Consider the following 15,077-nt stretch of genomic DNA (forward strand, 5'->3'; position numbering starts at 1 on the left):
TCTCCTCTGGATGGTATTCTTTGTACTCTTCGTCGTCCGACCTGTACCACTCTTTTAGAAGGTGCAATATGCTTTTTCACATATCCTGAAGGTCTTTTCTATTTAGATATGTGACCAAGTGGATTTATATACTCTGCATAAGCAGCCATGAGGGAGTCAATGCTATAAAATGGACTGTATAGGCCTGGAATAGAGATGTTTTGTTCTCGTGCAGCCATAATTGCATGCGAACATGGGATACCGAGTGAGTTAAATTTCTTACACGTGCATTCCTTCGTATGGAGGTTCACAATACCATCCAATCGATTGCTCCACACATGGATCCTATATACAATCAATCGACTCAACTCTATATCATCTACCCTTGTCACACTCACTTGCCAATCAGTTTTCACAGTAGTTCAAGTGTGACATTGTTCGAGATGTCCAATAATTTCTCCGTTCATAAAACCATGACTGGATGAGGCCTCAAACATGTTCCAATAAGCACATTATGGACAGCTATCGATATTCTTTGGTTAATGAATTGAAACACTCTGCACTATTGGACGTCATATTATCATATCTTCGTTCTATTTGGTAAACACGCACCCACCTTTCAAGACCAATATCCTCTAAATATTTCTATACAACACCATTTCGAAAAGTATGTAGTTGGTCCCAATGTGATTGGAACTCTGACATGCGAAATGCCTTGGCTACATCCTTGAACATCCCAACAATCATACCGTCCTTAAAATGGAAAGAATATTATTTTCTATGATATGTGCACAATCCATGAAATGTCGTAGGAAAAACTGCATGAAAGGCTTTGTCAATAGATACCGCTCGATCGGACACGAACACCAAGTTAGGGGGTTCTCCAATAGCACACTTCAACTTCGACATATACCACTTCCAAGCATGATCAGTTTCATTGTCCACTATGGCATATGCTATTAGATATACTTGGTTTTTACCTGATAGCTCTCAAAAAGAGTTATTATTCCTAGCTTAATTTGGTCTCGTTATTGAATTTTATGTGTTTATTTTTCCTATTTTGTAGGTATCAAGCAACCAGTAGGTAGAATGGGTGATTTGGAGTCGACCGAAGTTAATTTGAAGAAATTTGGAGTTGATTTGAGCATTCGGCTTCAAAGGAATCAAAAAGACCAAAATGCCCCTACTAGAGCATCATAACGCTCGTAATTTGCCTAGGTCCGATGCTCGTGCAATGCTTGGAGGCAGTAGATCGTGATGCATGGGAGCGTTGCAACGCTCCGGAGATTCATCAGAGCCACCGTTGCAATGCCGTCTAACGCTCCAACCCAATGTTGTGCGACAAAATAGGTAGCATTGCAACACTACGAACTTCGACAAACGGAGTGCGAAGTGTGTGTGCGAGTGAGCGTTAGGGCCAGTGTTGGACTTCTGCCTTGACACTCCCCTTCAGCCGCTTCAGCGTTGCGATGCTACCCTGATTTTCTATAAATATTACTCTTTAGTTTTAGGTCAGAATATGTTGAAAATTGTATTGTTTTTCAATGGAGGCCGAGAAGAAGCCTTGACTTCTTCCTTTTTCTTTATGTTTTCAGTATCCTTAGGTTAGTTATGGACGTGTATTGGACGTATCTCGTTGGTTTGTCTATGAATCGATGAAGTAATTCTTTCGTTTAATTCTTGGTTCAAGCATTCTTATGATTTGATGAGTTTTCTGTCCAATCTTGTGCTTTGAATTAGAATTATGTTTTTCTTTGAATGTTACCTGATTTAGATTTTCTTTTGTGTGTTGGATTGATGCCCTTATTATGATTGCATATCTTAGCTAATTAAATTCAAGCTCACACGTATCCTTGTAATCGTCCATACTTTAAGTTTACCCTTGTAGCATTGATTAGATGAGCATGCTTAGGTGTATAAGTTGACCTTGAATCTTTGCATCGCACGTTTAATCCAAATTTAAAGAATAAATTGATTATTTGAACATGGTTATGCTGAATTTTAATGCATTATTTCTAGTTTTTATGGCCGCTACTAATTGCATTTAGGAGCATGTAGGTTAGTTAGGGCATGACCTTTCCAGCCTTAATTACGAATTAGAATGCTTGATTGGTTTCGAATTAATTGATTGTCGGCCTTTGTAGAGATTAGTTAATTCGAATCAATTGGGTAGTTATGCATGCATAATTCAATAACATGATACTTTGACGGAAAACAATGATTTGAATTACATTAAATGGCTACTTGATCCGAGAACTAGATGAATCCATTATCATTTCATATATTCCTTGCAATTTTCTTTTCTTGCATGTTTTCAATTTTAAAACCAAAAACCAAAACCTCATTTTTACTATTTTCCACAATCAAATCTAACCCAAAAAGAAATTAATTCTTCGTTTCTATATGGTTCGACCCTGCATTTACCACTGTTGCTACATTTTAGTAGTAATAGGAGTAGTTCGGTGATTTTATAAATTTTCTTTTGATAAAGTTTGAAGCTTATTAACGACATAAGTTTTGAGCTCTGTCATTACCGTCCATGGAAACGCCGACCAAAATGGTCCCTTTGTATTTTCCTTTCAAATGCAATCCATCAACAATTATCACAACTTGCAAAACCTCTAGTACAAGGCCCTAATGCCATAAACTTGTACTTGAAATGCACATTACCTGAATTCTTCATTTTTAACGCTTCATCGTATGCATGTAAAACAACGTATGACTCTTCTAGAGTACCCTTAGTCAAGCATAAATGGTTTCCTTCGCATGCCACGCCTTATCGCAATTTATCTTTGATTAGTTTACTAACTACACAGTCGTTACTTGTCTATAGTCATGATTTAAAATTCCAATAGAACATGTGTGCAACTGCATATACTTCGTGATCTTAAATATATCACGCCCTAAGATTTTCACTACACGAATTAGTTGACTTCCTTATCTTATATTCCTCTCTACAACATAAAGATAGAGTTCAACCCTACTGAACTCTCATTAACCGAGTCTATACACCTCTGAAGAACTACATTCCCAATCACCTCTGAAGAACTACATTCCCAATCATACTGATATCTCATACACCTCCTGATCTCTCATTACCAAGCATAGGTCTGTTACGAGTTTCCATCATGGTTCGATTTTAGCCTTACATATTGAACTCTACAAAGATCTTCCCAAAAAAGAAGGAAGCGAACATCAACATGGAGTGTTAAGCTTTATATTTAACTCTCATAACATCACAACTTATATTTTTTATTAAGTAGATGAATATTGTCATTAATCACTCTTGTTTTCATTCTCAATTACTCTCGCTCTCATGACTCTCGTTACCGCTCTATCTCCACCTTTCTCATTGTCGCTCTTTCTCACACCCCTTTCATTATATTATTTATCTTTTTTAATACCACATTCATACCGCTCTAAAAAAAACCCATTTTGAAAACTCCATTGAACTCCATTTGGTTTTGAAAATTCCGTTCAAATAAAGTTTATATTTTAAAGAATTTTCCATTACATGTTTCTTATAATCTCATATTGTGATGACATTAGCATTTAATATTATGGACCCAGATATTAGGTCATTGGCCCACGTTTCCACATGCTCAAGGGGAGAATTTCATTTTCCATCCACAGATATTTGCTCAATGGTAGAGCATGCCTCCAATTCCTTTGACAAATTTGGATTGATCCATATCATCTCTCCAAGTTCTAACTTATAATTTCTTTACTTTAATAATAATAAATTTATGATCATTCGTTGATATATATATTTCTAATTTTCATTTGAATCTTTGAATTGATCAGATTTTTCAAAAGAGTTATTATGAAAACATTTCAAATTTTCTTCTAACAATTTGCCCTCATTCCTTCTTTATTTTTAAAGAGATTTTTTTTCAGCATTCACATCAACTAACTTAAATCTTCATTAAAAATAATAATTCTCCAAATTTCTTATAAAAAAACATTTTATTAACATTTTAATATGTAAAATTATTTTAAATATCAAATTATTGAAAATATTATTAAATATAATAAAATATTACAATCTATTAAAGACAGATAGACTACTATTTCTAGACATTATATTATAATTATAAATATTTTGATTCATATTTCCACATTTAAAATCAACCCTTTTAACATTTAAATCACAAGTCTTTAACAGGATGAAGAATGATGACAGTTTATGCTAAAGATCTAATTAAATTATCCCTATATGTTCTAGGGTATTTTTAAATTTTGAATATTGATGATTCATGTATATCTAGCATTTCAGTTTATGCTAAAGATCTAATTAAATTATCCCTGTATGTTCTAAGGTATTTTTAGATTTTCAATATTGATGATTCATGTATATGATTTTAAATGTGGAAATATGAATAAAAATATGTATAATTATAATATAATGTCTAGAAATAGTAGTCACAAGTCTTTAACAGGATGAAGAATGATGACAGTTTATGCTAAAGATCTAATTAAATTATCCCTGTATGTTCTAGGGTATTTTTAAATTTTCAATATTGATGATTCATTTCAGTTTATGCTAAAGATCTAATTAAATTATCCCTGTATGTTCTAAGGTATTTTTAAATTTTCAATATTGATGATTCATGTATATCTAGCATTAAGTATCATTTGATTAGATCATTTTATAAATTTCTTTTTGTGGAGATTTAGGTTTTATATTGTTTACAAACTCCTTGAATTATCGAGCCACAAGTTAAGCAAGTTTTGTTAATTAGTTATGTGCGACATGTAACTTGACATTTAAATCTCCCATTTGAATGTGAGAAAATCTGAAACATGTTCATTAGAATTTCATTAACAAAATCGATCCATTTCTGTAAAAGCTTGACAAAACTTCATTAACAATATTTCGAATTTGATTCTCTCAATATATTTGATAGAGCTTACGTTAAATCCCATTTTGACTAATGGCCTAGTATTATCCAGATCATAAGAAATTAAGTTCCTTCAATTAGATCATCCTTCGAACAGTTTTTACAACAGAGAATGAAGGGTTAACAATGGAATTTTCCAAACAAGATGAATTAGCACAAAGTTTTAGAAAAAAAATTCGGGACGAAAAAACTGTCAAAAGGGATTGAAGTTTTCATTTGAATTCAAACGATTGAATATACTGAAACAATAAGAAAACTTGCCGATCTTTCAGCTTCGGTGAAAACATTGTTTGAATCTAATCTTCAAAGTGAGAAATCATTAGAGAAATCAGAAGGCAAGGATGAACGTGTAAAAAGGAGTGTACCAGGAGACAGGTAGCTGAGTGCAATAGTAAATTACACAGAGCTGTTTAATACTGGCAAATTTCAAATCAATTTATGCTTCGGAAACATGAACATCCATCATTTAAATCTGAGAGAGTTCACCAGTAAGAAGCAACAATTTTAGTAATGAATTTAGGAGTGACAATTGGATAAACCCTAGGTTTTCGAAAACAAATCAAATGGCACAACGTCAAACCAGTAAAGCTATGAGTCAAAAAACGACTCATACCTTGCCTCCGATTGAAACGAAGACGATCGGGTTTGAAGAGTTGCAGTTAGTTTACGCCTCCGTTGACGCGTCCATCTGGATCTAAAACCCACCGATGAACGCAACGCCTATCGAAGGCGATATGAAAACCAATGAACTTAACAGAACAATGCAAGCAAAGATAAAAATCAAAGCAACGCGAAAAATTGCAGAAAGAAGAAGAGACGAAGATTCTGATAGTTTCATACAGAACAATCTGCTTAAATGAAGTTCCAAGAATGGTCACCAAGGCGGCCGTCGAGAGTGCTTCTGGGTTAGGGTTTAGGTGGTTTATTTATAGGCAATCAGCACCATTTTCGCGCTGAACAACCTTTGTTTTATGTCGTGGGCTTTCTAACCAGAAATCCAATTCCAGCCCAATATATTCGAGTATATGTCATTGGTCATATATTATGGTATGGGAAATATATGGGGTAATTGACATTTTCAACGATTTTTAAGGTTATTTTTGAAATTTTGGACCCTTTTTGAAAAAGCTGTATTTTTGGACCTTTCAAGTTTAAAAGGAAGGTAAAATTACAAATTTGCCCTCAAAATTTCAAAAGTCCCCGCTCCCTTCATTTTCTCTTCTTCTTCGCTCTTCTTCTACATGACTCAAACCCCTCATTCTCCTTCTCCTTCTCCTTCTTCTTCTTCTTCTTCTTCTTCTCATTCTTCTTCTTTCTTCCTCTTCTTCACGTTTTCTCCATTTCCTTCGCAACTCTTTCAACCTCACGTCGAATTTCTCATCTCAAATATCAGGTTTGATTTTACCTTTTTTCGTGTATTTTGTTTTTTTTCATTTGAGGATGTTCTGAGATACTTATTTTTCTTGGTTAAAATCAACGTTTCCAATGTTCACATGTTTAACTTTTATAGATTTTTCGACTGTATGAGCGAGCATTTTTAGGGTTTATGTGTGTATATGAACTATCTTCTTTTGTATTCATATTTGTATAATTTTCTTTGACTTTAGCATACTTTTTGCATTTAAATTTCATTTTCGGCATTTTCGGACTCATTTGGACCCAAAAGTTGGATTTTTTGCATAAAAGTTTGATCTTTAGTATCTAAAAATCACCATATTCTCGATCGGGCTTCATACAAGGGTTACCGGGTATTGATCAGGCTGAGAATATTGGGGAAAATACAAATTGGTCCGATTTGAACCTAATCGGGTATTAATCCGGGGATGTGGTTTTTGTGCACCCGATGTTGTCCTGGTTGAGTCTTGGGCGGGTGCAAGAGATGGGCTAGGTTCTAGGGATAGGGCAACAACCTGGACTTGCCTTAGGCGGGTAGGGATCTGAGGATGTGTCTATGCACCCTGTGCTTTATTTAGGCAAATCGTTTTCAATCCTTTACTAGATGCTAGTATAATTTTTAACGGACCGTTAATTCATTATATATTTCTTAGAGAGGTCAATGAGAATAGAAGAGATACAATTAGTTTTAACTTGTTGGACACGAAAGTATCATTTGGTCGGAGAGAGTTTGACCTAGTAACAGGATTAAAACACCAAATTAGACGGGTAGATAGAGATACTAGCCACATGTTAGACTTAGGAGGAGACACCTGAAAGATGTCGAGGGTGTGAAGGCATATGAATTAGATGCCAAGTATATGAACCTACAGTTTGATAATGACAAGGATGCCATCAATATGTCGTTGTTTTATTGAGTTTAGGCTTATGGGAAGGGAGAGGAATACAAGCATTGACTACCATTTCCTAAGTTACATTGATGACTGTGAGGTGTTTTTTAACAAGGATTGGGGTAAATTTATTTTTGACGCGACCATGATTCGGTTTAAGAAGGGCCTTCAAGATAAGGTTGACGAGCATAAGGAGAGTCGGGATAGGAAATAACAAACATGCACCCTGCAAGGATTCCCACAAGCCTTCCAGGTAAGTTGTTATAACTAATTTCAGCGACGTTTATTCTCATTGAATTATTAGTATATTTATTATATTTTACGTAGGTATGGACATATGAGACTGTGTCGTCATTATCCGAACGTGTTGCCCGTAAGGATTGGTGTCTGAAATCTCTTATATTCTCGTAGTTGTAAACTTGTGTAAACAAATTGTTATTAATAAAATAATTTTTATTTTATATGTACATTAATTCAATCCAATAAACTAAGATCCTAAGTTATTTTATGTAACTTAAACATGTATGTGGAGACATATAGGTAGATCATGTTTAAGTAATAACCTGAACGGTCTGTAGTAGATGGATAGGGATGAGTATCTTATCCTGGTGACACTATATATACGACCCGCTTTGTAATTATTACAATTGTTGTAAAGTGTTGCAAATGTTGGGACTGGTGTCCTAATTCTCCTAGAGTCTCGTTGTTTGTAATTATACACATTGTTTATGAATAAAATAAGTGTTATTTCATTCTAGCATTTCCTCATATCTAATAAACAAATCTCCATAGTTATTGTATGTAAACTTAAGCATGTATATGAGACATACAAGTGGATCATGCCTTAAGTGATAACCTAAATAGATCTGTAGTATAAGGATTAAGGTGGGATACCTGATCCTAGTGATATTACGGATACGGTCCGTTTTATAGGGATTTGCAAGTGTTGTAAATTACTATAGATGATAGACTATAAAGCACAGATACTTCATGTGAGGTAAAGAATCAATATCAAACACGTATCAGATATCGATACTTCCCAGATACATATCTGACACGCGATTTAACGTAACTATACTTTCAGATACTTTTCATATACATATCCGACACGTGATTTGACGTATCTATTTCTATGCGTATTTTTTTTTTAAGAAAAAAGACAAGTAACTCATATAATCTTTCCCAATCTAAAATTAGACAACCTATTTAAAGAGTTCATTACTCGAGTTTGAAACTGAAAGAAAAATAAATAAATAATGGACTAAACCCTAGACTAGAATTATCTAATCTCCATCTTCACATTTGAGTCCCCACAAAGTCCACTAAAATATAAACCATTTGAATATCTTCAACAATAAGTTATTTGTTTATCTTCATACTTCTCTCTCTAATATCCTTCTTCTTTCTTTTTTGCAATATGAGTCACTTTTCTGTTGCATTTTATTAACTATTGTACTTCAACATCTTAAATGCTGCTTTTTTTGTATTGTATTTCAGTGTTTGTATTCTATTTTGTGCTATTGTTATTAACTTGTATGTAAAATTTATCTATATCCTAGGTTTTCTTAAAGAAAAAAATATATCTTGAGCGTATCCGTATCCTCGTTTTTTATAAATATATATATTAAAAATATATATAAAAAATTACACATCCTTAGACATATCCATATCTTAGTTTTTTAGAAATTGGCGAATCGCCGTATCCGATTGTATCTGTATTGTATAGCCGTATCTGTGTCTATGCTTCATAGATGATAGATCCTGACCATTCATGTGGAGACATGCGAGCAGGGGTGTCCTATACAAAGAGTTTGTATAAGACCGGATCACGAGATGACTAGTCTCTGTATATAACACTGTTGATACTGAAGACTTACATCTCACCTAAATGACCATAGGTGACATGACCTCAATCCGGAGTGTTTTGGGAACTCTTGCCTTAGATGTAACTACAGGGACATAACGATTATTGGCCGACCTGTACTTATGAGCGATCTGTGAAGGGTTGCCACACTGTTAATTAGTTAAGATGGACACATAATATATCTGTGGTAAGGAGAGTTCAGCTGTCGGTCTTTAGTGAAATGTCTAGTAGTTAACGGATGGCGGATCTCGTGACTAAAGAGTTTAGTTAATTATTCACGTACCGTTGGAGCTTCAAGCTACAGGTCCATAAGGTCCCCTTGGTAGCTCAATGGATTCAAGTTGAGAATCAATTCTTGGTGTTGATTTGAAATGTTCAAATTGACAAAAGGTAATTCGATTATATATGATATGACTGGTATGGTGTATGAGATACATCGAGTGGAAGGTTATAAATATAGTATGATAAGTTAGTTATTATTTATATTTATAATAATATTAATTATTGGATAATTATCTCTTTTTCTCTAATAACCAATTGAGTGGGAGGTTATTGGTGGTTTTCATGGTAACCGTGAGATAAAAGAAAAAATATTTTCCTAAATTTAGGAAGGATGTTAATTTGAGATTTCCAATCTCAGAAAGTTCTCACAGAAAAAGACTATCAAGTAAATCAGATTTACTAAACGACAGCTTGAAGAGACTAGACAATCGTGAAGTGTTCCTACACGATAGACGCTCAGCTAACCGATGAGCTAAACGATCGCATAGCTTAGCTAGACGATCACATAGCTTTTGTTAAACGATTGGGCATCGACCTATACGATAGGCTTTATCTTCTCCCACTTGCTCAATTGTTTACACGATTATCCTCCTCCGGTCTCATTCTCTAACCAAGTCCATACAGAGCCCACACACTGGCTTCTCACACGAAGAATACCGAGGTAACCTTTTTGGTGGTGTCATACTCAACTCGACACAGTCGAGGTGCTGTGGAGGTCGTTCGTGGTGTTCGAGTTTGCTGTGATCATGTTGTGTAGCGGTCGTAGTGTACGAGCGTTCGTGTGTTGCTATGTTGTTGTGATCAAGCGTTCGTGATCAAGGGTCTTAAAGATGAGTCTTCAAAGGCATGTGAATTCTTCCCATGATCTTTAGAGAAGCATACTGTAATTTCTGTTTTGTATATAATCGTATTGTTTCTGTTTGTGACTGTAATTGTGTATGTTCATATATGATTGAAATTTGGAATGATCCTTCCGCTGCTCATGGAAATCCTCGTGTCCGATTTTCTTCAACAAATGATCTGATCTTGATCATTCATGTAGAGATATGTGAGCGGGGTATCCTATACAAAGAGTTTGTATAATACCAAACCACAAAATGATTAATCTCTCTTTCTGACACTGTTACTAGAAGAGACTGACATTTCACTAGGATGGCCATAGGTGACTTAACCTTAATCCTGAGTGAGTTGTGAACTCCTGAAGACGGTCATTTGATTTGCATGTATGAGAGTGGCCAGATTCATCGACTTGATATGCTTACTATTTTGGGAAATCATCTGAGTGAGAAACTGGGAACTCAATTGCGTAGGATGGAATTCAATCATTTCCTTTGTTCGAGTAAGTAGATGAACTACTTCCTTAAGGGTTGATTTCAAATCTTGAATAATGAGAGCCCTCACTCTCTCACTAGTCAAGGAGGAGTCTAGTTGTAGTAAGACTACAATTAATTGTTCATTAGAGAGATCGGTGATGCTTAAGGAGTTAGATGTAACTACAGGGGTAAAATGATAATTTTGACTTTGCTGTACTTACAAGAAATTTGTGAAGGGTTAATGCACTATTGATTGGTTATATCCAATGACACAAAAATATATCTGCAGTGCAAAAAGTGCAGTTGTTGGTCTTTAGTGGAGTGACCGACAGTTAATGAATGTTGATTAATTTGATTAGAAATTTTAATCAATTAATCTTGTACCATTTGAGCTTCAATTTGTAGGTCCACAAGATCTCCTTGTTAGCTCAATAAGGATTAATGAGATACAATTAATATAATATATGTTGGTACATTATTATAAAGTATAATGTATGTGATACATTATAATATAAAGTTTTATTGAGAGAATTAAATATTTGAATATGATTCAAATATTGATTATATGTATTTGATTCATATAAAAACTATAGTTAAAATTAATATGAATATGATTTATATTAAAACTACATTGTTGGATGTGAGAGATTATTTGAATATGATTCAAATATTAAACTATATGAATAGATTCATATTAATATTATAGGTTATTTGAGAGAAAATAAACTATGGGTTATACTATATGCGATATAATAAACTATAGGTTATAGGTTATATGGGATATAACATATAGTTTGGATTTAATTATATTAAATTGGTTTAATATAATTTAATTTTGAATTTTGAATTCAAAATTAATAACTCCTCTCTCTCACATATTAATAACCAACATAGCTGGTTATTTGAAATGAACGTGTTTTTTTTTTCAAACACAGGGGTTGCATCTTCAAGATCATCTTCTTCCTCTCATGTTGCTCAATTGAATTATCTAAAAAATTCTCTAAAAAAGAACACAAAATTCTCTCACCAAAATTAACAAGGAAGCCCACTCCTCTCCTTTGGTTCTCTCCTTGAGAATAACACGAAAGACTCCTTGTGGTGGTGTTCAAGAAACCAAGGTGTTTGTGTGGTTGTGTTCGTGGTATTTGAGATCAACAAGGACAAGTGTTTATCGTGATTTCACTGGAGAGAGGAAGCGAGAAGATTAGATCTTCAAAGGTTAGTGTAATTTCTTCCTTTGTCCTCTTTATATTTGTACAAGCATGCTAAGGGTGAACGTTTATCCAGTAGTTTCTGTTTGCTCTGTTTTTTAAGTTATGTAAAATGGGTTTCAAAGACACATGCGATCGTTCACTTCCGATGTGGCCCTTCAATTGGTATCAAAGCTAGGTTGTCTTTGAATTTCGTTTTCAGACTTAATTACAGAGTTTTGGTGGGATTTTGTATACTGTGTTGTGAATATATGGTTGTTGCACATGGATGTTTCAATAATTGCCATAGATTTACCACTTTAAAGTGTTTAAAGTTGTAATTTCCTAGTAATTTGGGCGTTTAAATTATGCTATTGAGTCTATAAGTTCGTGTTGCTCGTTGTATTTGAGTTGCTGAAGAGTTTGGTGGCCATTGGAGCAAGAACAGGTTGAAGATTGAAGCAGAATTTCGCTTCTGTATTAGAGCGTAACAGGCAGCGTAGTTATGTTGCCTTTACGCTGGAACACAGAACCTTCAACATAGTTACACTACCAAGAAGGCAACGTTACATTGCGAAAACTTTTAGCCCAACGTAACTACGCTCCTGGCAGCGTAATGTTTCGTTGCTGCAAGTAAAAGCCAACATAACGACATTACCTTGGAGCATCGTTAAGCTCCGAAGTTCATCCGTGTGCATCATTGATGGTTGAGATCGTGGGTTTGAGCCTTTTTGTTGCAGTTTTTGGAGCAGTTAAGTTTTTTCTAATTAATTTGTTTTTTTTAATTAATTAAATTAATATAATAGTTATATTGATTTAATTAATTGTTTAGGATACCAATTTCGGTCCATTGTTGCTATTTATTATTTTATGCATGTGATGTATGATTTAATATTTATATAGCATATTGTATGCCATATAGATTAAAATCCCACCATAGGATAAACATAAAATCATGTATCATATTTAAATAATATAAGGTTATATTATAGAATTGCATGATTTAATTAAACATGCTCATGCACCATATTTAATATAAGAGTTATATTATATGATTGCTTGCGTAGTAACATGTCCACGCATCATACTTTATTATAAAAGTTATATTTGTATGATGTAGAATATAAGCGTTGATTATATTGTGGATGTGTTACTTATTTTTATTAGTTGATAATATAAGTATTATACTGATTTTATCTAAGTGACTTGTTTAATTTGCTAAAAAACAACACTTACTTTTGATGATTAAACAACTTTGATTCAAGTCTTATTAAACTCTTTAACAGACTTTCATCAAGTTTGCATGCATGTAATAAATCTATCTAATTCACCTTTCCAAGTAGATTCCCATATAGGAGTGTGACGTTTCCATCGACTTAAGTACCCCAGCCTAGTCAGAACCAACCTTAGACAAAAGGTCCCTTATAGATACATTTGTTACATATTTAATCTTCTATTAGGAATCAATTTAATCCTATTAATTCGATTTAAACAATTAAACTTAGATTTCTAATCTTATTAGAAATGTGATCTTAGGTCTATCTCAATCAAAATTTAAAACACTTTTAAAAAATGATTAAAGCTTAAGGTTTGTATGCAACTCTTTATTATTGATTTTAATTCTAATTTCATTTATTATAATATTTTTAAGAAATGAAACAATTAAAACCAACTAACATTGCAAGCTAGACATATATAAGTTATTTATAACAATTATAAATTAACCTAAGGTAGTGTCATGTTTCATGCAATGTTCATTCATTACTAATATATAACTTTTATATAAACAAGTAATGAATTAAGCTATAGCATACAGTTCATACAAACATTCAACCTTATATTATAACATTTATAATATAAATGATGCATGGATATGCTATAATGCATGCATACATATATTATATGATGCATGAGCATGCTTTATGTAATTTAAATCATGCATACTAATATATTATAACACTTATAATATAAAATGATGCATGAAAATAAATGCATAACCTATGGTGGGTTTTAAAACTATATGACATACATTATGACATATAAAATAAACAGACATCACATGTATATTTAACTGAAGTTGATGGACCGAGATAGATAATCTCCAAAAAAAAAAAAAAGCTGAACTATTACAAAAGTTGAGTCCACCGATTCGAAACAAATGAATCGGGTCTTAAACCGCTCGCCAAGAACCTTTACAGCTTGATCGTGTAACAAACTCTTGATTATCGAGTAACAAGGCATCGAGTATAAACGATCGTATATAAGCGATCGCGTAGCTTTTGACTATGCAATGAGCATGAAATTCTACGCGATCGTCCAACATGCATCGAGTATTGCATACCATGCGATCGTGTAGCTACTGACTATGCGATGAGCATGATAGTCTACACGATCCTGTAGCGAGCGTCGTGTATCGTATACTATGCAATCGTGTAACTACTGACTATACGATGAGCCTGACAGTATACACGATCGTTTAGCATGCAAGCCTTGCATCTAGGATTGGCAACGGGGTCGAGGCAAAGCGGGGGAAGGTTTCCCGTCCCTATCCCTGATGGAGGTGTTGGGGTTGATGCCCTAAACTCTCGTAGGGTCCTGTAGTTTGTAAACACTTGTATGAACAAACGCTTGTGATGTAATAATATGAGATATTTTCTTCACTGTTTTCTATGAAATATGAGATATTTTATTTGCATTTACCACAAATCAATAAACTAAGATCCCCGGTTGTCGTTGTAACTTAAGCATGTATGTAGAGACACACAAGTGGATCATGTCTTAAGTGATAACCAAAATGGTCTGTAGTATATGGATATAGAAGGGAAACCTTATCTTGGTGACACTACGGTACGGCCCGCTTTGTAAATAGTTACAAGTGTTGTGACGTACTACAGATAGTCTAATCCTGATCATTCATGTGGAGACATGCGAGCATGGGTGTCCTATACAAAGGAGTTTGTATAAGACTGAACCACGAAGTGTTTAGTCTCGTTATATAACACCGTTCATGATAGAGACTTCATTTCACTAGGATGACCATAGATAACTTGACCTTAATCCTGAGTGAGTTGGGAATACCTATGAGGATGGTCCTTTGATTTGCATGGGTGCGAGTGGCAAGATTGCCGACTCAAACCTACTACTTTGGAGATTCGTCTAATTGGGGAGCTGGGAACTCAGTTATACAAGATGGAATTGACTCTTTCCTCGAAGTAGGGGTAAGTAGATAGATTGCTCCCTTAAGGGTTGATTTCGGGGTTTGA

General features: G+C 34.1%; 1 non-coding gene across 1 annotated transcript; it reads right to left on the reverse strand.

The window, feature by feature from the left end:
* Positions 1-5,237: 5,237 nt before the first annotated feature.
* LOC120076934 (small nucleolar RNA snoR137) lies at positions 5,238-5,380 on the reverse strand. The gene has a single exon (XR_005481681.1). It is a non-coding gene; the product is annotated as a small nucleolar RNA snoR137 (small nucleolar RNA).
* Between the last annotated feature and the right edge of the window lie 9,697 nt (positions 5,381-15,077).

This window comes from Benincasa hispida, chromosome 4, assembly GCF_027475165.1.
Source record: "Benincasa hispida cultivar pf3 chromosome 4, pf3_genome.v1.1, whole genome shotgun sequence".
Classification (NCBI taxonomy): domain Eukaryota; kingdom Viridiplantae; phylum Streptophyta; class Magnoliopsida; order Cucurbitales; family Cucurbitaceae; genus Benincasa; species Benincasa hispida.